This window comes from Camelina sativa, chromosome 12 (genome assembly GCF_030686135.1).
Source record: "Camelina sativa cultivar CO46 ecotype springtype chromosome 12, ASM3068613v1".
Classification (NCBI taxonomy): Eukaryota; Viridiplantae; Streptophyta; class Magnoliopsida; order Brassicales; family Brassicaceae; genus Camelina; species Camelina sativa.
Window position 1 is genome coordinate 18,884,775 of NC_141891.1, and position 25,923 is coordinate 18,910,697.

Consider the following 25,923-nt stretch of genomic DNA (forward strand, 5'->3'; position numbering starts at 1 on the left):
CATTCTTTACACTTGGTCTTAGGAAGAGTTCACTTCTTATCATTCTAGCGGATTGGGAAATCTTTATTATCAGTAAGGTTCTTTTTCTTTTCTTCTAAGGAATCTAGACATCTTAAACATTTTACTTCTTTTCTTTGTCTAATCTTTTCGTTTTATGCCCAGAACCAATAACTCATTATTTTGCTCAACCCAAATCCTTTACTAGACTTGTAAACCTTGAAAACACATCCCCCTCCTAAAGATTTTCTACCCTTTACTTTCTTTTTACACTTCACTCTTCTGCACAAATCCATACCCAATACCCAAAATTCGAGTTCTCACCTAGTCCTACTAGTCCGGATAACGCGAACTAGAACTACACAGGATCCTACTCTTGTCGGTTAGAACCTAACACTTTCTAACAAGCTCAACTCGGAAAAAGGTCTGACACTCAAGAATACAATTGGAATGAAAGAACGGTTGGTTAAGGGTGCGGGGAACTGTTCCAAAGATGGGAATCAGCTACTTGGATTGACAAGAGTGGTAAAAATGTGAAAGACAATCCAAGTATGTATATGGTATCCATGAGTTCAACTTCAATGCATAACAGGATAATTGCAAGTCAGGAATAGGTTCAGGTAGATAGGGAATGATATCAATCCAAAACATGCTTCAATCTGAAATTTTCAAGTTCAATCAACAAGCATCAAAGAACTAAGAACAAGGGCCTTGATCCTATCCTATTGAATCCAACATGATAACAAGGTTACAATCATCATCAACCCCTATGCTAAATGCAACAACCCTATATGAATAAACCTAGACTCAATCCTAATATGCAATTGCAAACTACATGAACACTCTGTTTTTGTGGAAATTTTCGAAATTTTTTCAAATTTTTGTGGTTTTTCTATGCAAATAGATGGATGCAGACTCAAACATGATATGATGCAAAATTTTGAAATAAGAATCACAAAACACGACATTAGATACATCATCTCAAACCCTCCCCCAAACTTAAATTACACAGTCTCCTGTGTAAGAAAAATTTGCAGGAGGATTTAAGAATCACAACAGAAACAATGCAGGAATGAAATGGTATGTACAAAGGAAAGGTTGGAGTACCTCAGTAGTAGAAGAAGGAGTCTGTGCTCGTCCAAAGAGGAACGTGAAACTGACTTTGTCCTTTGCCTTGTTCGGGATCCGCGGGTGTGACATCAGCTGGTAGGTCGACTTGCTACTCAACCGCTTGTGTGCCCTGATGATCACCTTGAGCTTCAACTCACCGCTCAACCTCAACCTCATGCTCATCTCGAGTTGCAGAACAACGCGCTGATCGGTGACTAGAAGAGGCTCTGGAATCTCGCGAACCGCGTCTCCTTCTCTCCCTGGACTCATGTGACGAGTGGCGTGAAGGAGCGGGTGAAGGCGGACGCTCCCGTGACACATATGAAGATTGACGTGCTAGGGAGGGAACCGGAGAGAGTGTTCTCTGACGAGTTGGCTCGCTGGAGACTTTGTGTGTGGCTCGAGAGAGGGGCTCGATCGGGTGTTGACTTGAGTGGATCGAGTGTGGTAGGTGGAGCATGTGCGGAGTGAAATTGGCTCGAGCGTGACAGCAGAGGCATGGCTCGAATGAGTGCAGAGTGATGAACCTCTCAGGATGGGTCGAGTCTGATTCCACGCTGTCGGTTGAACCTTGTTCGAGTCGATGATGGTTGAGAACGCACAGTGGTGGTTGAACTCTGCAACACCTCTTCTTCATTATCCTGAGAGGAGAACTTCTCATTGTACCTTGGAGCTTCTTGATTTTCCCACTCATCTTCTTCACCATAGCTGTTAACTCTTTCACTGAATCCCTTAGAATCTGAGTATTTTGTAGTTCATACAAACTGTTAAGCGCGGGAGGACGTGACTCTTGCGGTTGGTGAGGTTTAGGAAGCAGATCTTGACGCTTAGGGAGGGTAACGACTGCACTCGATTTGGAGAATGATCGAGTGACACTTTGAGTTTTCTCTTTGGTTACCAAAACCTCAGTTTCTGCCTCATTCACATCCTCAAAGATGTCAAACCCAGATTTCTGATCTTTCTCTTCAATCACAAAGGTATGTCCATCAATAGTTGGTTTCTTCCTAGAATCCCTGATATCAAACTTCATCTTGAAGTTTTTACCCAGATTGAGATCAATCATCCCATTCTTGACATCAATGACTGCGCCAACTGTAGCTAAGAAAGGTCTTCCTAGGATTAGTGGATCTTTAGGCTCTTCATCCATTCCCAGCACTACAAAGTCAGTAGGAATCTCAGCTTGTCCAATTTTGATGGGAAAATTCTCTAATAGACCATGAGGCAATCTAGTAGTCCTATCAGCCAATATTAAGCGGAGGTTGCATGACTTGTATTCGTTGAATCCTAGCCTCTGAGCTACAGACAGTGGCATGAGGCTTACTGAAGCACCAAGATCACATAGGCACTTTTTGAAGGCCAATGGACCTAGAGAACAAGGCAAGGTGAAAGAACCAGGGTCCTCTAGCTTCTTTGGGATAATCATCTTCTGAATGACAGCCTTGCATTCATGAATAACCCCACCTATGTCATGCCATACCCTCTCATCTTCCAGAGCCTTAGCTTGAGCTCCTTTAGCTATCTCCTCCTTCTCTTTGGTCTTTTCGGTTACCAAGTCAGTTAAAAACTTTTGATATTGAGGCACAAGTGCAAATGCATCAAGCAAAGGCATCCTAAGTTCAATCTCCTTGACTTGGTTTTCGAACAGAGCTTTGTACTTCTCAGTAAGCTGCTTCTTAAACCTCACTGGAAATGGTAGAGGTGGCTTGTATGGTGGAGGAATGAATCTCACAGGTTTATCCTTGGGAGCAGTGGGTTCTTTAGTAGCTTCAGGATCAGATTGTTTTGCTGACTCAATTGGATCCTCGACAGGATCCTTTATCTCAATTTCATATTGAAGAAAATCCTCCCCATCTAAACTCTCAGTGTCCTCAGTGAGCCGTACATCTACAGCTTGGGTGGTGATTGCATGGATAGTAGCATAGTCCTTGGGGTTTTGAACTGCTTTTCCAGGTAGTTGGCCAGTTGTTGGGGTAGAAGTAGAAATAGTCTTGCCTTCCATATACTTCATCTTGGAGTTAAGAGCTTCAAACTTGACATTCAGATCATTGTAAGAGCATTCCATCCGCTGACTGAGTTCAGCAAACTTCTTAGCAGTATCCAGAGAACCACTAGCTTGACCTTGAAGAAGTTGTTGTAGCATGTGCTTCATTTCTTGATCTGGACCTTGAGTAGGTTGAACTTGTTGAGGTGAAAATCCAGGTGGTGGTCCGGAAGGAGCGTGAGAACTTTGCTGGAATTGTTGCTTAGGCATGAATCCTTGATTGTAAGGAACAAAAGGCTTTTGCATACCTTGTTGTTGCTGCTGAGGAGGGTACACCTGATCTTGTGGATTTGCAACATTGGTGCTCCGGTAAGACAAATTGGGGTTCGTCTTGTAGGGGTTATAACCCTTGTTGTATCCACCTTGATTCAGGACGTAGTTGATTTCTTCAGACTGCTCACCCTTCCCATCCTGAACTTGAAAAGGGTCATCCTCAGATACGAAATGGACAGTCTGCTGCTGACTTAGCAAGAGGCGGTCAAGCTTGTCATTGACATTCTTAAGGTCCCTCTTGTACTTCTCCTCAGACCCAGCGTCGCTGCGAACTGTGCGGTCATAATCCTTATTGTAGTTGCCGTCAGACTGAGCGAGATTCTCAACCAGTTGCCATCCTTCCTCAACGTTTTTGTTCAAGAAATTACCGTTAGAAGCAGTGTCAAGCAGCATGCGGATTTTTGGAAGTACACCACGGTACAGAGTGCTCAGCAGTGACTCGTTGCTGAAACCATGGTGTGGACACTGGCTGTGGTAACCCTTAAAACGCTCCCAGGCTTCACAGAACGATTCTGAGCTCTTCTGAGTGAAGCTGGAAATCTCATTCCTGAGACGTGCTGTTCTGGAGTTGGAGAAAAACTTGGCCAAGAATGCCTTCTTGCAGCCATCCCAGGTGGTGATTGATCCCTTGGGAAGGGTTTTCTCCCATTGATGAGCCTTGTCTCCCAGGGAGAATGGGAAGAGGCGCAACTTGTAACCGTCCTCACTCACGCCGTTGATCTTGGTAAGACTGCAAAGACGGTCGAACTCGTCCAAGTGGTCGAGTGGATCCTCCATAGGCAAACCGTGAAACTTGTTTCCTTGGATCATGGTGATCAGACCACTTTTGATCTCGAAGTTGTTGTTCTGCACGGCGGGAGGGACGATTCCAGCACGCTGAGTATGAGTGTTCGGCGCATCCCCAGCACCAATGTTTCGCGGTCCCGGATGTGGTTCATTATGCTGTTCCATAGGGACTGGTACGGGATGATCGGTGGAAATACGAGCTTGTCGTGGGCGTTGCAACCGATTGATTTCATCGATAACAGGAAGGAGATTCTGATGCCCTCTTGATCTGGTGTGCATGCAAGGTTGCAATCAACAGGTACCTGAGGTGCAAGACAAACAAGCAAAAAACCAAAGCAAGTCAGTACTCAGAATGATAAGTGTAACAGAACTTAATCTTGCAAAACTTGAAATCTTAAATGTAGCAAAACAATTCCCAAATGGCAACGGCGCCAAATTGATACTAAGATTTTTATGTCTCCTAGTAGGTTCAATTAACCTTATGCGTTGTAATACTTAAGGTGTCAATCCAGTTGGGAAAGTTTACTATCACTCAAAATGCAATCAAGATGTCACAAGTTAAGCCAATTCAAAGAGTGTTTTTATCTAACAGTCCTAGAATGATCAAAATGCGAAACAGAAGTGAGTCACAGAACTAGAAACAAGAATGCATGACAAGAAGCGAAAGTGAATAAAAACGCAAATGATTCTAAGCATGAACAAACAAAACAGTTCCAGGAATGTAATAAAAATCAGAAAGGAAGAATTCCTGAGAATGGGGTAATTGATGTCGGTGGAGTATCCTAGTCTAAGGAGTGTTTAACATACCACAAGCAAAGTATCCCTAAACAATGAACATCACAACTTAGCTAATCCAATCTCTTGGCAAAAGCTACTCAGACTCAACCACTTCCATACCTAGCTCTCGCTAGAGAAACGTGGTTGAGCAGGCATGACAAACAAGTTCATTCACGTCAACAAACATCCTAGACAACTAATCTCTTAGGCTAGGAACGTAAGTCTCTGGCACTAGTTGGTCAGACATTTCATCAAACACCTTTTGGGTGCGGAAATGTCTCGAACCTAGTTCCAATTGATCAGAGAGAAACTAGTAATTCTAACTCTAGTCCAGAAGGGAATCATACAATCAAAGCTTAAACACTCTACATCCTAAGATCCTCCACCTAATCTATCCCATCCTCAAGAACTAACACACTACTCAGATCCGAAAATCATAGTCAAGGATGTAAAAACAGAAATCATTGAAACAAGCATTATTAGGTAGATAAAAATAAGATGAACAACTTTGTAGAAGGAATCAAATGCAAAATCTCAATAATCTCAAAGATATCGGAATACAAGTCTGAGAACGTATTTTTTGGATGCTAGGTTAAAACCTTCTGGGAACGAAAATGAGATAAAAAGATAAGATGTCTCCGCAAAGACTTAACAAAATGTATATATAATAGTCCAACATGGAAAGCCCTAAAACTTAAAACGACAAGGTAAAGCGTCGGTTCGGTAATCTCCTGAAGCGTGTGAAACCAAACGTCCTTCTTCCCGACATGTGCGATCGAGTCCGTGTGCGTCGAATGGAATCCAATGTCATCATAGCTCGGATGGAAGGCTGAGGAGCATGGCTTGGACGGATAGCTTGGATGGAACGGAGATGGTGACAATGGCTCGGACGAGATGGAGATGGTGACCATGGCTCGGACGAAACGGAGATGGTGACCATGGCTCGGACGAAACGGAGATGGTGACCATGGCTCGGACGAAACGGAGATGGTGACCATGGCTCGGACGAAACGGAGATGGTGACCATGGCTCGGACGAAATGGAGATGGTGACCATGGCTCGGACAAAACGGAGATGGTGACCATGGCTCGGACGAAACGAAGATGGTGACCATGGCTCGGACGAAACGAAGATGGTGACCATGGCTCGGACAAAATGAAGATGGTGACCATGGCTCGGACGAAACGAAGATGGTGACCATGGCTCGGACGAAACGAAAATGGTGACCATGGCTCGGACGAAACGAAGATGGTGACCATGGCTCGGACGAGAATGGCTTCCAACGTTTCCTAAATACCTGAAATACTCCAAAATGCACAATGTATGCAAGGATGATGCAAGAGCTACCTAGTCGTGCAAAGTGTATAGAAAGAACTAGAAAACGATGCAAACCAATGAGTTATCCTAGCTAAATGCATGATAAGAATAGGCTAAGGAGAGACAAAATATAGACATATCAATAACATGCTGAATAGAAGACTTTTAACATAGAATAGTTAGGCTTCTCTTTGAATAAAAAAATCAAACGGACTGCAGTTGTCCAGTGTTGGAGAAGGTAGAAGATTGGTGATGAAGCTTGATGTGAAGAATGCTTCAACCTAGTGATGTAGAGGAGTGTGACTGTGAAACATCATAGTTAAGCCCAACTCAACTATATGTCTGTGTTTTCTTTCAGCAATTCCATTCTGTTGAGGAGTGTAGGGACATGAAATTCTGTGAATTATGCCATTTTCTGAGAGGAATTGTTTAAGAACATTGCTTGTGAACTCTCCTCTCCATCACCCTGAAAAACTTTCATCTTTGTCTTGAATTGATTCTCAACCATTGATTTAAAGACCTTGAATATAGAGAAAAATTCAGACTTTGCTCTTATAGGGTAGAACCAAGTAAATCTTGAGAATTCATCCACAAAAACTGCATAATATTTAAACCTTTGTTGAGATACAACTGGAGAAGGTCCCCAAAGATCACAATGAACTCGATCTAGGGGACAAAAAAATCTTGAATCCGATTCAAAAAACTGTAATCTACTATTCTTCCCCATCTGGCAAGGCTCACAAATGGAGGTTGTTCTGCTCTTATTAATGTTAACTTCCTTGCTGTTCTTGAGGTGTTGGAGAACTTGAGAATTTGTATGTCCAAGCCGATGATGCCAAGTATCTTCAGAGGCTGTACATTGTCGATTAGAGAACAGTGCCACAAATTCTTGATTCTCCTAAGTGTATAACCCTCTATTTCGTGGACCCTTTGCTACCACCTTCTGAGTTGGTATGTCAACAATACATACTTTATTAGAATCAAACCAAACTCCACAAGGCAGATCATCACACAATTTAGATATATAAATGAGAGATTTTTGCATATCTGGGCAGACCAACATGTCATTTAACGAGATTTTACCTGTAGAGGAAGCAATGGTAGCTGATCCAACATGAGTGATAGGTAGGTAAGTGCCATCTCCAACCTGAACTGTGTCATTCCCATTGTATGTTGTAGCAGACTGCAGATTAATGGCCGAGGAAGTGACATAAGCGGTAGCTCCAGAATCAGTGACCCAATCATTACCATCAGAGATTTTCAGGGAGGAAAACACTTGAGCTACGTCAGGTCTCTGATAGTTGTGATCAAAACAATTCCAGCAATCAGACGCAAGGTGTCCTGTTTGACCACAAATCTAACAAATGGGACGTTCACCAGAAGACTGCTGAGTTGTTTGGTGTTGAGAGAAACCTCTACCACGAGAGGAGTAGCCTCCACGTCCTCTGTTTTGTCCTGAAGATCGACCTCCGCCACGATAGCTTCCTCTCGACTGGTTGCCATAGCCACTTTGTTGAACATGAAACGCAAGATGTGGAGTAACAGCATCTGGGACATTGTACGACTGAAGCTTGTTGTCAAAGCTTTCAACTTCAGAAACCACATCACCAAAGCTTGGTGGGGAGATCTTGCTCAAGGAGCTTTGGACGACAGTGGCGATTGGGTCATAATCACGACCCAAACCATTTAAGAACCCAAATATCTTCAGAGACTCATCTATTGGCTTACCAATAGAACTCAAGGAATCACAAATGGCTATAAACTCTCAACAATAAGCAGCAAAGGACATGCCTTTCTTTTCTAGAACCCATAGACTACGGCGAAGAGCAAATTCCCTAGCAATGCTACTCTTATTGAAGTTCTCAGCTAAAGAAATTCAGACATCTCTAGAGGTAGTAATGTTATGAACATACCCGAGGACTTCTTCAGACAGAGTACCAAAGAGCCACGATCTGACGAGTTGATCTGTGCAGAACCAGGCCTCATACTGTGGATTAGTTTTGTTGTCGAGGTGGTACGAGAAGGAGCTGTCACGGCACTATTGACGAACACGATGAGTTTTTGACATGATAAGAGAGATTCAAACTGAGTCTTCCAAAGGAGATAGTTTGTGTTGTTGAATTTGATAGTAACTGTACTCGTGACATGAATGTTGTCAGGGAAAGGATATGAGATCGCCATTGTAGAACCTGTTAAGGTTTACAAGGCTCTGATACCATGAAAATAAAGATAAACCTTTGAGAAGAACTTGATTCTTTCTTATAATGTCAAGATAGGTTTACACTCTTAGAGAACTATGTCTTATATAGAAACAAAGAGAACAATCTAGAAATAGGTGAGTCATTGTGACAGCTCTCATGACAGCTGTGATGAGCTAGTCATCATCCTTATCTTGTAGAGCACCAAATCGGTTATGGAGCAGGTACAGTCTTTGTCATGACTTGAGAATGTTGACCAACCTTCTTTGTTGGGCTTCCTCCTTGTTGGACTGTTTTGTGGCCCAACTCACATATATCACTTATAATTTGCATAAATGCCACATCTTTTTTTCATAATTTTCTCTCTCACGAAATCAATGTATCCTGTTGTTATCTTCTAACCGTAAGATTACCTAGTTACCCTTTTAATAACAAACATAAACAACATCGTCCTATTTTATAAGATAGTTTCTGTTTCAACATATGATAAAAGTTTGACTAACATTAAATAAAGTCAAAGTTTTAACCCAAAAAAAAAATCAGTCAAAATTTGTATAAATTTTTTTATGGTAAATTAATACATCGATAAATTACGATACTTTGAATTTGAATTTGTTTATTAGATGAATCAATTAATTAATAGCTTTATAAACTTAATCTTATATTCTTAATTGTGTTAATTTACAGAGGTTTTACAATAGAATCATTTGTTGCTGAGCATGTGAAAGAAACTGAAAAAAAACAATAATTAAAGTTTGGCTTTGTCTAAGCAATTATTATTATCATCAGCAGTTACTAACAGTTAAGCTCCTGGTTACAGAAAACAGAGAGATAATGGAGAGGAATCTGCTCTTCAGAAAAGAGTTAACAAAAGAAAATATGGATTTCGCTATAAGAAATATATTGGCGCACAACTGCACAAGTAATCTTGATACTTCTGCTAGTCATTAAAAAAAAAAAATCGTACATAAATTTTCTGTTTGAACATTGACCAATAAAAAACTTTCATCTTTTCTCAAAGGGCTGCCTGTATGAGACCCCCTGTAAAATAGCGTTTCAACTAGTTTACCCCTGTACTTTTACGCTCTACCTATTTCTCCCTAGACAACATCTATTCTTCCCATTTCCACTTATATTAATTGATTTCTATCTAATCAACCAAAATAAATTAAGCTTTTAAAAATCTAAGTTTTGCGTTTTTAAAATTTATAATTTGCGATTACTGTACCGCGATTGGCTTAACCCGACTCAAAATATCAGACCTGAAATCATTTTGTTTACCCATTTTCCCCAAATCAAATTGGGAAAAAATAGAAATTAGATCTTCTTCTTCTTCCTCGAAACCAAGAAAATTGAGTTCTTCTTTCTCAATTCAATTTCTTATTCTTTTTCTCCGTTTGTTTGTTTCTCTTTAATTGGAAGTATGAGCCAGTTTTCTTCTTCTAATTAGTCTCATCTGACTTCGAGAACTACTCACAGAGGAGTTCCGAGTAGGTGCTGGTGTGGTAGCAAAGTACCCTCATTGTACCTAATTTCTTTTCCCCAAATCATTTTGAGGAAATGGGTAAACAAAATGATTTCGGGTATGATATTTTGAGTCGGGTTAAGCCAATCATGGTAAAGTAATCGCGAATTATTGATTTTAAAACGCAAAACTAAGATTTTTAAAAGCTTAATTTATTTTGGTTAGTTAGATAGAAATCAATTAATATAGGTGGAATTGGAAAGAATAGATGTTGTCTAGAGGGAAATAGGTAGAGCATAAAAGTACAGGGGTAAACTAGTTGAAACGCTATTTTACAGGGGGCCTCATACATGAAGCCATTTCTCAAATTATCCGTATACTCTTATAAATAATTTCATTCCTTTTGGTTTTAACTGTCCCAAAATAAACTCTTTTACTTCATTTAAAAGATTATCCATTTCGTACGTACGTTTGAATTTATAAAAACCCAAACCAAATATTTTTTGGGGAATTCTCACAAATAGCACAATTTTAAGTTTTTAGTCCAAAATTAGCACATATTCTCAAATTTTCCAAATTTAGCACAAACTAATATATCATTAATAAAATTAAATTAAAACAACGATTAAACAAAATGTTGAAATTGTGAGAATTAGAGAATCCGTGTTTCACCAGCGAGAGAGACCATGGAGAGAGAGAATTAAAGCATTGACGGTGTCTATCACGGTTAACACGACGGCGCCAACTAGATGGACGCTGATTCTTGCCGGAGAGAGAAACCCAACTTTGATTACCCTCAAAGCGAATCACTTGCGAACGATGGTGTTGGGGAAGCTGGTGGCAATAGTAGAGATTCGAGCCGTGGTGAGGCTATGTGGCTAGGAGGTCTAGCTTGTAGCGATAGGGACTAATACCACCGCCACGCAGCGCCGGATACGAAAGGTTGCGACTCCTAAGCCCGATAAAGTGGGATGGAAGAGAGTAGTGAGGATATTTGCCAAGCAGCTTCTGATTTAAACTCAAGGTAAGCTCGATTCTCGATTCTGAATTCTGGATTTGATTCTTAGGTCTCATTGCTTTATTTGTCCGCTTGAGTCTTATGGTGTGATCGACTTCCCTTTCTTATTTTCAAACGTTTTAGATTTTCAATAGATTGACTGATTTGTGATTTGGGTATCTCAATCATGAACTCTATTCTTGTCCTTGTTTTTGTTTATTTGGTTTCTGGATTTGATAAAATTTTGTTAGTGAATTGAAATTTAGATGGTGATGATGATGACGTTTAAGTCTACAAGGAACTTAACGATTTGGTCCTTGGAGATTTCTTATTCTTTAAATTTTGTTAGGATTATCTCATATTAGATTTGTCCATTTGTTCATTGCTCATGACAATAAACTGTCAATAGAGGAATTATAGATATCTAGCTTTAGATGATACATGTTTGTTGTTTGCTTTGAGTTCCGTAATTAGAGATAAATTCAGTTGAATTGTTCTATTCAAGATTTCTAGAGCGACAATAATTTGATTCATTTTTTCAATTCTTGATTTAACTTGTAGGTTGCATTACCACTAAGGAGCTGGGGATTGTGATGTGTTGTTCCCTTGGACAAAACCCAACCGAAGCAGAGCTTCAAGACATGATTAATGAAGTGGATGTGGATGGTAATGGTACCATTGATTTCCTTGAGGTCTTGAAATTGCTGCTGAGTCTGGCTATATTCTAAGGTAAGCAACCAAAACTTCTTATTCCCATGCATTTCCCTTTATCTTATAACTCAGGATCTATCTGGTGTGACAACATCAATTTTTTTCTTGAAAGTAATTGCAGAGCATGTGATGGAACTTTACACCAAGATGACTAATGGATCAACAATCAAAAAGACAAGGAGACTGCTCTTGTTTAGAGTTACAAGGATGCTAACCCTTATTTTGACTCATTTCCTTTAAAGCTCTATGTTGAATATGTGTTCCTAAATCACTGTTTTTATTTTCACTTTGCCTCAATGTGTACTCGAAGTAAAGGCTTAGATTATTGGTTAAACACCAGTTCTCGGTTTCACATCCTAAAATAACACTTTATGAAGGCTTTCTTAAATTCAGAGGATGCCTTCCTAACACTTTATGAAGGCTTTCCTAAAAACCAATTTTTTAACCCAAGACTTTAGAAAAATATTCCTAAATTTCAAGTAATCCTTCCTAAACATTATAGTGTCCTTCCTAAATTTTTTTAACAAGTGTTTTTTAAAAAAAAAATCAAACTTTTAGGAAAGCCTTCTTATACTTTGAGAAGACCTTCCTAAATTTTAAGGAATTTTCCCTAAATGATAATTAGACTACTAATCTCATAATAACAAAAAATAGATAAAAACATAGCATTAAATCTAAATTATTTCAGAAAACACACCATCCAAAATAAGAAAATATCTATAATACAAAATCTTAATGAAAAAAGATAATATTATGTGGTTTTATATATATAATGTTATGCTTAGGAAGGTGAAGGTCTTCCTAACACTGACGGATCCCTTCCTGTATCTTTGCGTTCCTCCACCAACCAAAGGTCTCATACATGTGTAGCATAACAGAACACATAAACAAACTTAGGTTCTAAATAATCTAGAGTTAATTACGAGATCGGCATTTATTCTCATGGGTATTGTTCAATACGGACTTTCTGTCCGTGATTACAGATTTAGGCTTTTTTGGATGACGAAAAGACAATATTGCCCCTTCTCACATCACACAATTGATCGTCTCTTTCTCTCGACACAACTCTGGTTTCTAACTTCGTCGACTTAGCCATAGAAAAGAGAATATGATCTAATCTTCTCCCTCCAACTACACACAACCATGATCCCCCCAAACGAATTAGCTCTTCAAAAACGTCAATAAAGAGAATTTTTTGGAGAAGTAAGTTTCAATTTTCTAGGGTTTTTAAGTTTTCTCAAATGTAATTTCCCCTTTTTAATTGGGTAGAAGAGACGGAGAGTTTCAAACTGTCAGGTTCGTTATCGGTTAGCAAACTTACACTTCATGTCTCTCTAATTCAAAGGTTAAAAAATCCCAATTTTTTTTCATTTTTCAATAGCGCTTCACCATCTTCGTCGCTTCTCTGTATCGCAGGAAGCCATCTGAGAATCGCCAGAATTTGAGAGGTATGTGAGCTCTATTTTTATGTCATCTTTGCCTGGGTTGTGATTTTTTTCCGTACTAAATAAACGAATCTAATGGGTTTAGGCATTGTTAGTCATGTTCTTTACAATATGTGTGAGTGGAATTGAAGTTCACAATCTGAGCTTTTGCTCCCCACAATCTACCTTTTCAGCTTTCCAGATCTTCAGTCTGATCTCCTATTCCAAGTTTTCAGATCGCAAACTTCGCCTGCAAGTCGACGATTTCCGCCCAGTGTCGCTTGTAGGTAAGTTTGTATTCCATATTTGTACAATTTTAATTGTTTTCTTTAGTTTCTTTATGTTTTTCTTCCTTCGGAGGCGTCTCCAAGATTACTCTGTCTTACAATTTTATATGTTGTTGTTTTCTCCTTCTTGAGTAGGTTCAGTTCGAACCTATGTCTTCCTCTCGTAGCCTACATAGTATTTCTGTGTCATCAGGTATAAGCTTTCAACTATACCTCATTCTCTTTCTGTTTAATGTTTCTTTGGTCCTAAGGCTTTATTTCACACTGTCTTCAGTTTCCCCTCCTCACTGGCTAGGTGTTATCAGTGTGTTGTCTCTCTTGCTTGTTCTGCGATTTGTCCATTTATGGTAGATAAACTGCTTAAAAATTCTTAAACAGTTTGGTGTTTCTATACTTAATGTGGTCTCTTTACACTATCCTGTCTTATCTCATTTTGTTTTGGTTCCCATTGCCTTTCTCCCTTAGGGCTTAGTAAACCCTTTGTGCCTCTTCGTTGGCTAGGTGTTATCATTGTGTTGTCTCTCTTGCTTTTTTTTTTTGCGATTTGTCTATTTATGGTAGATAATCTGCTTAAACAGTTTGGTGTTTCTATGCTTAATGTGGTCTCTCTGCACTATCCTGTCTTATCTCATTAAGTTTGGGTTCCCATTGCCTTTGTCCCTTAGGTTTTACTAAACCCCTTGTGCCTCCATGATATCTCATGTCTATATTATATTCTCTGTTTGTTTGATTCTACGTGGGTTGACATTTTCCTCTACCTATTAGAGTTTACTTGATTGGTGGATCTCTATGCTCTGTTTGTGGTATATATATCTGATATGAACGGTTGCTATGTGATTATGTTTGGGTTCTAGATACCTTTTGGCCTTAGGGTTTAGTTTATCCCTTCTTCCTCGTATTGCATATGGTCTTACTGGTCCTCTATTAGATTTCTTCTCCCTTGGGTTCCCTTTCTTACAATCCTTAGGGTTTATTTTTAATCTTCTCCTCTTACTGGTCCTCTATTAGATTTCTTCTCCCTTGGGTTCCCTTTTTTACAATCTTTAGGGTTTATTTTTAATCTTCTCCTCTTACTGGTCCTCTATTAGATTTCTTCTCCTTTGGGTTCCCTTTTTTACAATACTTAGGGTTTATTTTTAATCTTCTCCTCTTACTGGTCTTCTATTATACTCCCTCCGTTTCAATATATAAGATGTTTTGGCCTCTTTTCTTTGTTTCAAAATATAAGATGTCTTATAACTTTCCATGCAAATTTTAATATATATTTAATAATCTACAATCATTACTTATGCAGTCTTCTTTATTATTGGTTGAATCTTTTTTAATTTAAATATATATGATACTTTTTAAAAGAAAAGTAAACTATCTTAATATGTGTGCCTTACCTTAAGCATCCTATATTTTGAAACGGAGGGAGTATTTCTTATCCCTTGGGTTCCCGATGAACAGGTACACGATGAAGTCAGGAAATGACTTGCCAAGAGCGTGAGTGCTGATGTCGCTGCTACACCCGCATCATTTATGGAGGTAGACTATATGATTAACACATTTGAAGGTACAACCTCCCGCGCATCGACAAGGAGGATATACTCGTCATTTTGCCCATCAGAAAAGCCTAATCCTATAAGCATGGGCAAAAATGCCCAATTTGAAACTTTTGGCTGCACAAAAGCCCATATGGACAAACACCCCAATAATCTATAAACAAATTACATTTGTCGTCCAGATCCATAATTGTTGATAAAGACGATAAAACAAGATTTGATTCTCCACCAATCCTATATATTCCACAAAGAGGATGATGGTTGGATCGCCTTTGGTTGTTAAAAGTTAAACTATACTTGTAATGAGATAAGGAAGATGGCCTATATATATTCCTTGATCAGTAGTATGTCAATGTTTTTTTTCACATATCTCAAGTGACATTCACAATCTTACTGTCTTACAAAGAATACAAAATCCTGATGACTAGCTCTTTATACTCTCTTAAATGTTACTTCCACAAACTTATAAGGAACTGAAACTAGAGATAGATGTACTGGCAAAAATAAGGCACTCTAGCAATCGTCTCAAGAACAAAAAACGTTGCATAGATTCGATAACAATACAATCTGTGAAGTATCTTAATCACCAAGTCCTGAGGGGAAACATAAAAGAAAAAAAAAAGACAACATCAGAAGAAATGAAATAACTCTTGTTAATAACATGAACATACAATCAATTATCAAACTTTCTAAATTTCTAGTAAGACGCAACAATATAAAACCCTTACAGTAAGGAGACATTCACTCCTTGCTCATGCTTAATGATTCATGAGTCAAACAAAGTAGTTGAAGAAGAACTCGTATTTGACTACTCAAGTGGTTCTTTACCAGTAAATGTCTCGGCTTTAAATGACTCCTCCACCACCACTTTCTCTTCATCTTCTTGCAAAATCGTTGCTTGAACTCGATAATTGTTCCTGAATTTTTATTCATTGACGGATGATCCTTCCTTTATTCCGGTGGAAGGAACCAAGCTGATTCGCCACATCAATTCTATCACCAAATTTTCCCATTTGAATCGAAACAATGAAAGACCAATCCCAACACCAAAATTGATAGCCATATATAGAAGGAAGTTAAATCACAATTTCATCACTATCTAAATCGAACACACTCAAAATCCATTTCAAATCACCGTTAGAAGATTAATTACCTTACGTAAATCACCATTGTTGATGATAGTTCTAACTCAACGAGTCGAGAACCGGAGACGAAGCAACGATGACATAACAAATCAACCGATCATAAACGATCCCTTCCCCATGGGTTGATTTGAGAGGACCACAACCAATTGCTTACCATTTCTCTTTAAATGATTCGATTAGGAGGAGAGTCTCGTCGATACAGGTTTGGTTTTTCTTGCAAAGGCGGAGGTTATACCGGCTAAAGCGGTGGAGTACGGTGAGTCAAAAAGCTAATCGTTTCGGCGGTTCTCCCAGAAGTTGATGAAGATCTCAGATCGAAAGATTCACCTCAAACTTCGCCGGAAAAAATATAAATTCTGGAGTTTGATTTTTAGAGTAATGAATTTTGGTATCTAATTAAATAATCAATCTTATATAATATGACCAGGTTTTTCTCAACTTTTGCTAAGAAGATGATATTTGGCTAAATATTTTTCTGACACCTGTACTTTTTTCTTTTGGATCTAATTAACTATAATTTGGACCTAATTAACTACAGGCCCATAAAACCAAAAAAAAAAAAACCATCAACATTTTTTTCCTCTATTTTTTAATAAGAAACATATGCAGCCTTCAAAAATCTAGAGCCACCTTATATTAGTGTGTGGTTGGTTTCATCTTAGAACTAAACCAATATTAAATTAAATTTATAGGTTTTGAATTTTTAGGTTTAATTTCTGAGTTTGAATCTTATATAATTTTCATAGGCACAAGCAGAATCAAATTTAAATAAGATGGTAGGATGGTATTATTTAAGTAAATTAGTTTAACTTTTTTAAAAATTGTTTATATAAAATTAAAATTTTGAGCTTATTTTATGGATAATTACGTAAGATTGTGAGATGTTTTAATCTAATTCTATAATTATTTTCTTAGGTTCACACTTATTATTTCAAACATCATGGTATTTTTGAATTACATAAAATTTCTAAGTATTCATATTAGGAATTTCAGAATAAATTATGAACATAATCAGTTATGTTTTAATTTGAAATAATACCATCATTTTATGCATTGCCTTATATCTTGATGTGTCTGCATTTTATAGGGTTTTAACTATAGTTTTTAGGTTTGTTTTGAGTCTTTTCCTAGGTCCAAGTGTGCTTTTAGAGTCCTTTTAGTCACTTGTGAGTCTTTACAGGTTCTAGGTGACTTTGGAAGGAATCTGAGCGTTTTGGGAATGAAAACATGCATCTGGAGCTAATTGGTTGAAGACTGATTCGGGCTAGAAGGCAGATGGAATGAGAGCAGGGAATGACTGATCCTTTCGAGATCGACCAATCCAGTCCCCGACGCAACTTTTCCTTATTTGTTTTAAACCGACTTTTTAGGGATTTATTTTACTATTTAACCACGGGGCTCGACCCCTAGAGACATACTTTTTACACTACGCCGTTTTTGAGCACTTGTAAGCTTGGGAGAAGATCTCTTATCCTTTTAACCCTTTGGAGAAGAATTCTGAACCCTATTATCTCTTTTGCAGTTCAAACATGTTTCCTTCATATTTGATTTGTGATTGTCTCTGTTCGATGTTTGAGTAGTCTTACTGTTGGGTTTCGGGTTTCAAAGGGGGCTTTATGATTCATTGATTTAGGTTGTTAGATTTGGGATTGATCTCTTGTGTTCTTCATCTATTGTTGTTCTTATTGCTTAAACTAGATTAGCTACCTAGTTTATGATCTTAGGTTTAATTCATCTAGGCATCAAAAGTGTTGTTGAATTACTTGAAAGAACATAGGTGAGCAAGGTGATCCTCAGCCAACGACAGTTGAAGTTGGGGCACCTTGTGAACAAATCAAACTTGAACTTATTGCTTGCTATGATTGTTTAGATTCAAACGACGGTTTAGGATTCATTCAATTCCTTGCATAGAAAACTAATGCTGCGATAGTAGGTTAGTTTTATATTTGAGATTTGAGTTCAAGAGCGGTTCCTAAAGCTATCCCAATCCATCACCCAATTTCGTGATCATAACCCTTGATTGATTCCCTGCGCCCAATACTTTCTCTTAAATTTACAAGCTCTTATTTATTTTCTGTTTTAATTCTGTTACTTGCAAATCAAACTTCCTCTTTGCTTTAGCTATACTCGGTCTATATAATTTCATAGTGTATCGTTTGGTCTCTGTGGATTCGACCTTGGAGTGCTATGACGACACCACTAGATCGTGGTTGAGTGTGCTTTGGGTTATTGATTTTACTCAAGATCAATTTGGCGCCGTTGCCGGGGACCAAAACGTTGCCTTTGAAATTTTAGATTCACGTTTAGTCTAAGGTTTCTTTATTTTTAGTTACTAACGAGTTCTTGCAATTTTATTTCTTGGTTTCAGGTGTATGCATACAAGGAGCAGCAAGAAAACTGATCTACGCATACTAGGGAACAAGGAATTAGCACAGCTCGAACGCGAGAACCGGAAAGCGAAATCCCAGACCAATTCTATGGCTGACGGAGAGAACACAAGGGTTAATCCACCCAACCCTCAGCTTGGTATCGTCCAACAACAGCAGAGGCAGAACCAGCAAGAGCATGTTGTGCCAAACCCACCAGCGAGACCAGCCACCTTGAGGGATGAAGATGCCCAGAACAGGCTGTTTGCGAATCGATCAGCGATTCAACCTCCCGCTCCTGCTAGGCAAGACTATGAGATTAAGCATAGTCTAATCAATCTGGTTCAGAACCGCGTTTTCCATGGGTTGCCATCGGAGAGCCCTCTTGATCACATTGAAGCTTTCGAAAGACTGACCAGTACGACGAGGTCCAATGGTGTACCATACGACTATCTGATGCTGACTCTGTTCCAGTTTTCCTTGGCGGATAAAGCACTTAGGTGGCTGAACCTTTTAGATGCTGGATCACTCACCACTTGGGCGCAATGTAGAGCAGCCTTCCTGAATCACTTCTACACCAAGTCACGATCAGCCAAACTGCGAAGCAAGATCACTACATTCTCGCAAGGAGGCATGGAGTCGTTCTGTGAAGCATGGGAAAGGTTCAAGGAGTATCTCCGACACTGTCCCCATCATGGATACACCCAAGAAAATCTAATGAACATCTTCTATGGGGGAATTGAACAGAAGTACCAGATGGCTTTAGATACGGCCAGCAAGGGAGATTTCTCTACCAACACTGCAAACGAAGCCAATGCACTGATAGAAAACCTCGCAGCCAGCAACAACAATCACGGCACAGACTATGACCGTACGGTTAGGGTAAATTCTGTCGATACTGATGCCATTAAAGACCTCACAGCGAAGGTAAATCTCCTACTGAAAAGGGATCACCAAGGTGTTAACTCGTGTGAGGAACAAACTGAGGGGTATGCAGACTTCGGAGCTGAGACATACCAAGAATGTGCGGAGGAGGTGAACTATATAGGAGGACAAGGAAACTTCGAAAATCGAGGTTTTAACCAAAATTTTAGGAACCACCCTAATCTGTCCTACAGGAGCAATAATGTCGAGAATCCTCAGGATCAGGTCTACCCACCGCGTCCTCAGCAGAGCAACGTTGCACAGGGCTTCCAGAACAAGGGGACAGGATTTGGAGGGTCGAATTTCCAACAAAAACCTCAAGTCAACAACTTCGCGCAAGGGTATCAACCAGTCGCACCGCAGGCAGCAGTCTCGCAGGAGAGCAAACTGGAACAAATGATGCATGCTCTGATGGAGAACCAGAAGAAAAACGCTACTGACATGACTGGCAAGATGGACAGTATGTACTTTGAGCTAAATGGGAGGATCGAGTCGTTGAATTCTCACATGAGAGTGTTGGAGAATCAGGTGGCACAGTTCGCAGCAAGGGTCAAGGCGCCTCCAGGGACACTTCCAGGGAAGAACGAGGCTAATCCGAAGGAATATGTAAATGTCATCACCCTTCGAAGCGGAAAAGAGCTTCCTGAACCGCAACGGAGAGCAGGGAATGACCGATCCAATGTCGGGACCAGCCGATCCGAAATTCGAAATCAAGAAAACAACCCTGACACCGTTCTCAACAACACCCCCGAAGATGCTGCGATACATGATTCAACGACTACCGGAGAAGAGCAACCCAGCAGATCCCAACAACCCTATGCACCCAGGCTACCTTTCCCTACTCGCCGCAAGTCAAAAATTCAGGAGCGAGAATATGAGAAGCTGAAATCAGTGGTAGGAGAGCTTCAGGTTAGACTCCCTTTCATCGAAGCAGTAAGGATGGTTCCATCTCTTAAGAAGTATATGAAAGAAATTCTAACCGACAAGCTCAGTCTGGAGAAAGGAGTGATGTACCTCACACAAGAGTGTAGTTCTATGCTCCAAAATCGAATGCCTGAAAAGTGTGGGGATCCTGGACCATTTACCTTGCCTTGCACGATAGGAGACCTCAAGTTCAGCAAATGCCTCTGCGATCTAGGAGCAAGTGTGAGCCTGATGCCACTCAGCGTTGCGACGCGACTTGGCCTCTACACCTTCAAACCGACCCAAGTCACTCTTGTACTAGCTGATCGTTCCACTCGACGCCCAGAAGGAGTGCTGGAAAACCTACCAGTGCAAATTGGGAACTGCTACATTCCTACTGATTTCATAGTTCTTAAGCTTGACGAGGAATCCCAAGAACCGATCCTACTTGGAAGACCTTTCTTGGCCACGGCTGATGCGATGATAAACGTCAAGGAAGGGAAGATTGATCTACACATGGATGATCTGATTTTGAGATTCAACTTGGAGAAAGCAGCTAAGAAACCTACGATTGACGGTCAAACCTTCTGGGTTGACACAATAGGCGAAATAGCTGATGAGATCTATGATGAAGTGTGTACAAAGTGATCATCTGGCTGTAGCACTCACCAAGACGGCACCAGAGCTGGGATATCTCTCTGAGGAGACTGAGAACTTGGCCAGAACACTCGATGCTGCAGCAATCCTAAAACATGAGGTTCTATTCATCAATCTGCAACCTGGACTGACTGATCCGGAAATTGGACTGACCGATCCGACTTCTCCTGTGGAAGCATCCGATAAAGACGACGGATTGACCATTCCGAGCTACAGATCAGCTGATCTCGAACTTTGCCCTGGGACAAAATCAAATCAGGAGGATTGGAGTGAACTCAAAGCTCCAAAGTTGGACTTAAAGCCACTCCCAGAAGGGCTAAGGTACGCGTATCTCGGACCTAATTCCACAAATCCAGTTATCATTAACTCTAACCTAAACAATGTTGAAAACGCACTCTTGCTCTGCGAGTTAAGAAAATATAGGAAGGCTTTGGGCTATTCCTTAGATGAAATTTCAGGTATATCACCGGAGTTGTGCTCACATCGGATTCACCTCGAAGATCCATCTAAATCTTCCATTGAACACCAAAGGAGGCTGAATCCGAACCTCAAGGAAGTGGTGAAGAAAGAGATCCTCTAACTGTTGGGAGCCGGAGTTATTTTCCCAATCTCTGACAGCACTTGGGTGAGCCCAGTCCATGTAGTGCCAAAGAAAGGAGGGGTGACAGTAGTTGCAAACGAGAAAAACGAGTTGATTCCCACGAGGACAGTAACAGGGCCTCGCATGTGTATCGACTACCGCAAACTCAATGCAGCCACAAGGAAGGACCACTTCCCTCTTCCATTCATTGACCAAATGCTTGAGCGTCTAGCGAACCACCCTTACTACTGCTTCTTGGACGGTTACTCTGGTTTCTTCCAAATTCCGATTCACCCGGATGATCAGGAGAAGACCACTTTCACTTGTCCATATGGCACATTCGCTTACCGACGAATGCCTTTTGGGTTGTGCAATGCCCCCGCCACCTTCCAGCACCGCATGATGTCAATCTTCTCCGACTTGATTGAGGAAATTATGGAAGTCTTTATGGATGATTTTTCGGTGTATGGCTCATCCTTCTCCTCCTGTTTATCCAATTTGTGCAAAGTGCTTGAACGCTGTGTGGATAAACACCTTGTGCTGAATTGGGAAAAATGCCATTTCATGGTCACCAATGGGATTGTTCTTGGCCATCGAATTTCTAAGAGAGGGATAGAAGTCGACAAAGCCAAGATAGAGGTCATGTCCAGTATACAACCTCCGAAAACCGTTAAAGACATACGCAGTTTCCTTGGCCACGCGGGGTTTTATCGAAGGTTCATAAAAGATTTCTCCAAGATTGCCAGACCACTCACCCAGCTGCTGTGCAAGGACATCCCTTTTGAGTTTACTGCAGATTGTTTGGAGGCTTTCCTAACAATCAAACAAGCACTGATCTCGGCTCCAATAGTACAACCACCCGATTGGGATCTGCCATTCCAAGTTATGTGCGATGCAAGTGATTTTTCTGTGGGAGCAGTCCTGGGACAACGTAAGGATGGTAAGTTGCATGTTGTTTATTACGCTAGCAGGACACTTGATGGAACACAAACCAAGTACGCCACAACAGAAAAGGAATTACTCGCCATAGTCTTTGCTTTTGAGAAATTCAGATCCTATCTGGTTGGATCCAAGGTTATTGTGCACACAGATCACGCCGCATTGCGCTACTTGTTAACTAAGAAAGATGCTAAACCGAGACTGCTGCGATGGATACTACTACTGCAGGAGTTCGATCTTGAGATAAGAGACAAGAAGGGGATTGAGAATGGGGTTGCAGACCATCTTTCTAGGTTGAGAATCGATGAAGAAATCCCCATAGATGACCGACTCCCTGAGGAGAATGTGTATGTGGTTGCGGCCTTCCTCGACTGCTACAAGGAGAAAGCTGATGTTAAGGTACTTCAACAAACAGTTAATGATTCGCCATGGTATGCCGATATCGCAAACTATTTGTGTGCTGCAGAAGAACCTCCAAACTTCAATGGGTATGCTAAGAAAAAGTTCCTTAGAGATGTGCAACGCTACTTCTGGGATGAGCCCTTTCTCTACAAACATTGTGCTGATGGCCTCTACAGGAGATGTGTTCCAGAATCAGAGGTACAAGGAATTCTTTTTCACTGCCACGGTTCAACCTACGCGGGACACTTTGCAACCTTCAAAACCGCGACAAAAGTGCTTCAAGCAGGCCTCTGGTGGCCTACTTTATTCCGTGATGCACACGACTTTGTCTCCCGCTGCGACTCTTGCCAACGACGTGGGAACATCAGCAAACGGAACGAGATGCCACAAAACTTTATCTTGGAGTTCGAGGTGTTCGATTGTTGGGGAATCGACTTTATGGGGCCTTTTCCACCCTCTTATGGCAATCTCTACATACTTGTTGCAGTGGATTACGTTTCCAAATGGGTTGAAGCTGTCGCAAGCCCTACTAATGATTCGAAGGTGGTTCTCAAGATGTTCAAGCACATAATATTTCCATGATTTGGTGTTCCTAGAGTGGTAATAAGCGATGGGGGCACTCACTTTATCAACAAGCTTTTTGCAAACCTTTTGCGAAAACATGGCGTGACACACAAGGTCTCTACCCCTTACCACCCACAGACCAGTGGACAAGTCGAGATTTCTAATCGAGAAATCAGGAGCATCTTGGAGAAAACAGTCAACTCAACAAGAAAGGATTGGTCCTTGAAACTCGATGAAGCATTATGGGCATATCGGACTGCTTACAAAACACCCATCGGCACTACCCCTTTTCGGCTGGTTTATGGGAAATCATGTCACTTGCCTGTCGAGTTTGAGTATCATTCCTTATGGGCGACCAAGCAGATGAACTTCAACGTCAAGACCGCCGCAGAAAGACGCCTTATTCAGCTGAATGAGCTTGATGAGATCCGCATGGATGCTTATGAGAACACCAAGATATACAAGGAAAGGACCAAGGCCTTACACGACAAGAAGATTATCCCCAGGGATTTTGCTGCGAACGATTTGGTCCTTCTTTTCAACTCAAGGCTGAAGATATTTCCTGGGAAGCTGCGTTCCCGTTGGTCCGGACCTTTTCGAATCAAGGAGGTCATGCCTTATGGTGCTGTTGTACTTTGGGACCAAGAGGGCAAAGAATTCACTGTCAATGGCCAGCGTCTTAAACCGTACCTAGCGGAGTATGACCCAATTGAGACTTCCCTCCCTCTGGCGGAACCACAAGCTGCTTAAGCAGCAAGAAAAGTCAGGCTCGAGACTATAAACAAGCGCTAATGGGAGGCAACCCAAAGGGTTTGCATTTGCTTACCCTTCTCTTTTTGGTTTTGTTTTTCTTTTCTTAGGAAATTTGCTATTTTTTTTGTATTCTTTACAGAGTCATTCGAGAATCACGTTTGGTAGTGAGTTTGGTTTTCAGGAACAGGTTCTAAACGCAGAATATGCGAAACCCTTTTCAAAGAAAGTTCTGTGGTGGTCAGGATCGGCTAATCCACTTCTGGACTGACCGATCCCCGTTCCAGGTAAGTAAAATCGAGGGACGATAAAAAAAGGGGGGGTTTGCAAAAGAAGGAAGGAAGAAAATTGATTTTCGGGTTTATAAACTTAAATTGAACCGGGTTAAACCGGCTTCGTGTTCACACCCCATAAAACCTAATTTCTTTTCTTCTTCCTTCTTCCCTCGCCGTCCACAAACTCGATTTCCCTCTCCTCTCAAATCCTCTCTTGTTTGATTCGAATTTTGGGTTTCTTCAACTTGATTTTTCATCATTTATCCAACCCACTTTTTGTCTCAATCATTCACACACGGTAAGTGCTTCCTCTCCAAATTTATATTCGATTTCGGCGATTCCAAGGTTTTCACTTCTCAATTTTTGAAATTTATGCTATTCTCTCCTCTTCTTTACCGTTGATGAGTGCATTAGTGAGATTGATTGTCCTAGATAAATCTTGGAGCTAGATTTAGGTTGCAAAAGCTTGAATTTAGCATAGGCTTGTAACATGGTTTGATTTAGCTTAGGGAATTTCGATTGCTTCGATTTTTTCTAAATATTGGCTATTTATTGTAGACAATGCCTAAACGAAGCCGTAGCGGTAAGGAGACTGCCACTCCTTCCGCAGAACCGCCGACGAGAGTTTGGAGCGATGAGGATACTAAGGGTCTGAAGCTACTTGGACAATGCAAGATGGAACCAACTCGTTTTGTCGATCGGGAGCTCTTTGAGAAGATGGGTATGCTGTCTGATTTTGACGAGTTGGTGAAAAATATGGGCTTTGGTACTTTCGCTGAGCAAGCATGGGACTTGCATGATCGGCTCGCACGAGAATTCCTCGCCACTGTGCAAGTCGATTCGCCGGGTGGTTCTGATATGATGGCCGAGCAGTGTTCGATCAGCTTCTTCCTCCTCAGGCAACACTATGTCATCTCCATGTTTGATCTATGTGACATCTTCGGTTTCCCCAGAAACACATTATGCACGATGGAGAAGCTTGACAGTAGGACAGAAATTTGGAAGCTTATTGCTGCTGGGCAATATGCTTCTCGAAGCGCAAGACAGTCTCGCATCCGCAACCCCGTCCTCCGAATCACGGCGAAGTTCCTGAGTAACACAATTTATGCTAGGGCTGAGACTAGCACATTGCAGCTGCCTGAGTTGTGGATGTTTTTCCATGGTCTTTGCAGGTTCCTTCACGCTCCGGATTCACCCCTTTATCAGCAAACTCATGATGTCAACTTTGGATTCCTGCTTTCTAAGGAGTTTGAGCAGGTTCGGCGGAGCATGGCTCATGCTAAGAACAAGAGAGTTCTTATCGGCAGTTTGGTGACCCCTATCATTGAGTATTGCGGTGTTGTTTTACCACCGCACGCTAAGGTGTCCCAGCGGAAGTTGCTTGACCTCAAGTACATGTTTACTAGTGAGATTTTGGTGCGTCATAACTTCTGTTACCGCTACCAGACCAAGACCGGTCAACTTCGTTACATGCTGATCCCTATGCCCTTT

The 25,923-nt window shown here is 40.7% G+C and overlaps 3 long non-coding RNA genes, 2 other non-coding genes and 1 pseudogene across 9 annotated transcripts; 4 read left to right on the top strand and 2 right to left on the bottom strand.

The window, feature by feature from the left end:
* Nucleotides 1-3,869: 3,869 nt before the first annotated feature.
* Nucleotides 3,870-3,976, top strand: LOC147930727 (small nucleolar RNA R71). Its single transcript, XR_015576794.1, has one exon. It is a non-coding gene; the product is annotated as a small nucleolar RNA R71 (small nucleolar RNA).
* A 6,615-nt stretch (nt 3,977-10,591) lies between these two features.
* Nucleotides 10,592-12,011, top strand: LOC109127715 (uncharacterized). Of its 2 annotated transcripts, none has more exons than XR_015575416.1 (3): nt 10,592-10,988; nt 11,523-11,690; nt 11,785-12,011. It is a non-coding gene; the product is annotated as an uncharacterized LOC109127715 (long non-coding RNA). The 2 variants fall into 2 exon arrangements; XR_015575417.1 differs by having other exon boundaries at nt 10,601-10,988; nt 11,794-12,011.
* A 702-nt stretch (nt 12,012-12,713) lies between these two features.
* LOC104723663 (uncharacterized) lies at nt 12,714-15,315 on the top strand. Of its 4 annotated transcripts, none has more exons than XR_757401.3 (5): nt 12,714-12,968; nt 13,054-13,120; nt 13,291-13,383; nt 13,519-13,576; nt 14,833-15,315. It is a non-coding gene; the product is annotated as an uncharacterized LOC104723663 (long non-coding RNA). The 4 variants fall into 4 exon arrangements; XR_757400.3 differs by having other exon boundaries at nt 12,718-12,968; nt 13,089-13,120; XR_015573805.1 differs by having other exon boundaries at nt 12,749-12,875.
* LOC104723662 (uncharacterized) lies at nt 15,231-16,490 on the bottom strand. Its single transcript, XR_002034280.2, has 3 exons — nt 16,081-16,490; nt 15,756-15,920; nt 15,231-15,520 (listed from the first exon to the last, which is right to left on the bottom strand). It is a non-coding gene; the product is annotated as an uncharacterized LOC104723662 (long non-coding RNA).
* Nucleotides 16,491-18,444: 1,954 nt separating this feature from the next.
* Nucleotides 18,445-24,157, top strand: LOC147930728 (uncharacterized; annotated as a pseudogene).
* Nucleotides 19,033-19,139, bottom strand: LOC147930729 (small nucleolar RNA R71). The gene has a single exon (XR_015576881.1). It is a non-coding gene; the product is annotated as a small nucleolar RNA R71 (small nucleolar RNA).
* Nucleotides 24,158-25,923: the final 1,766 nt, after the last annotated feature.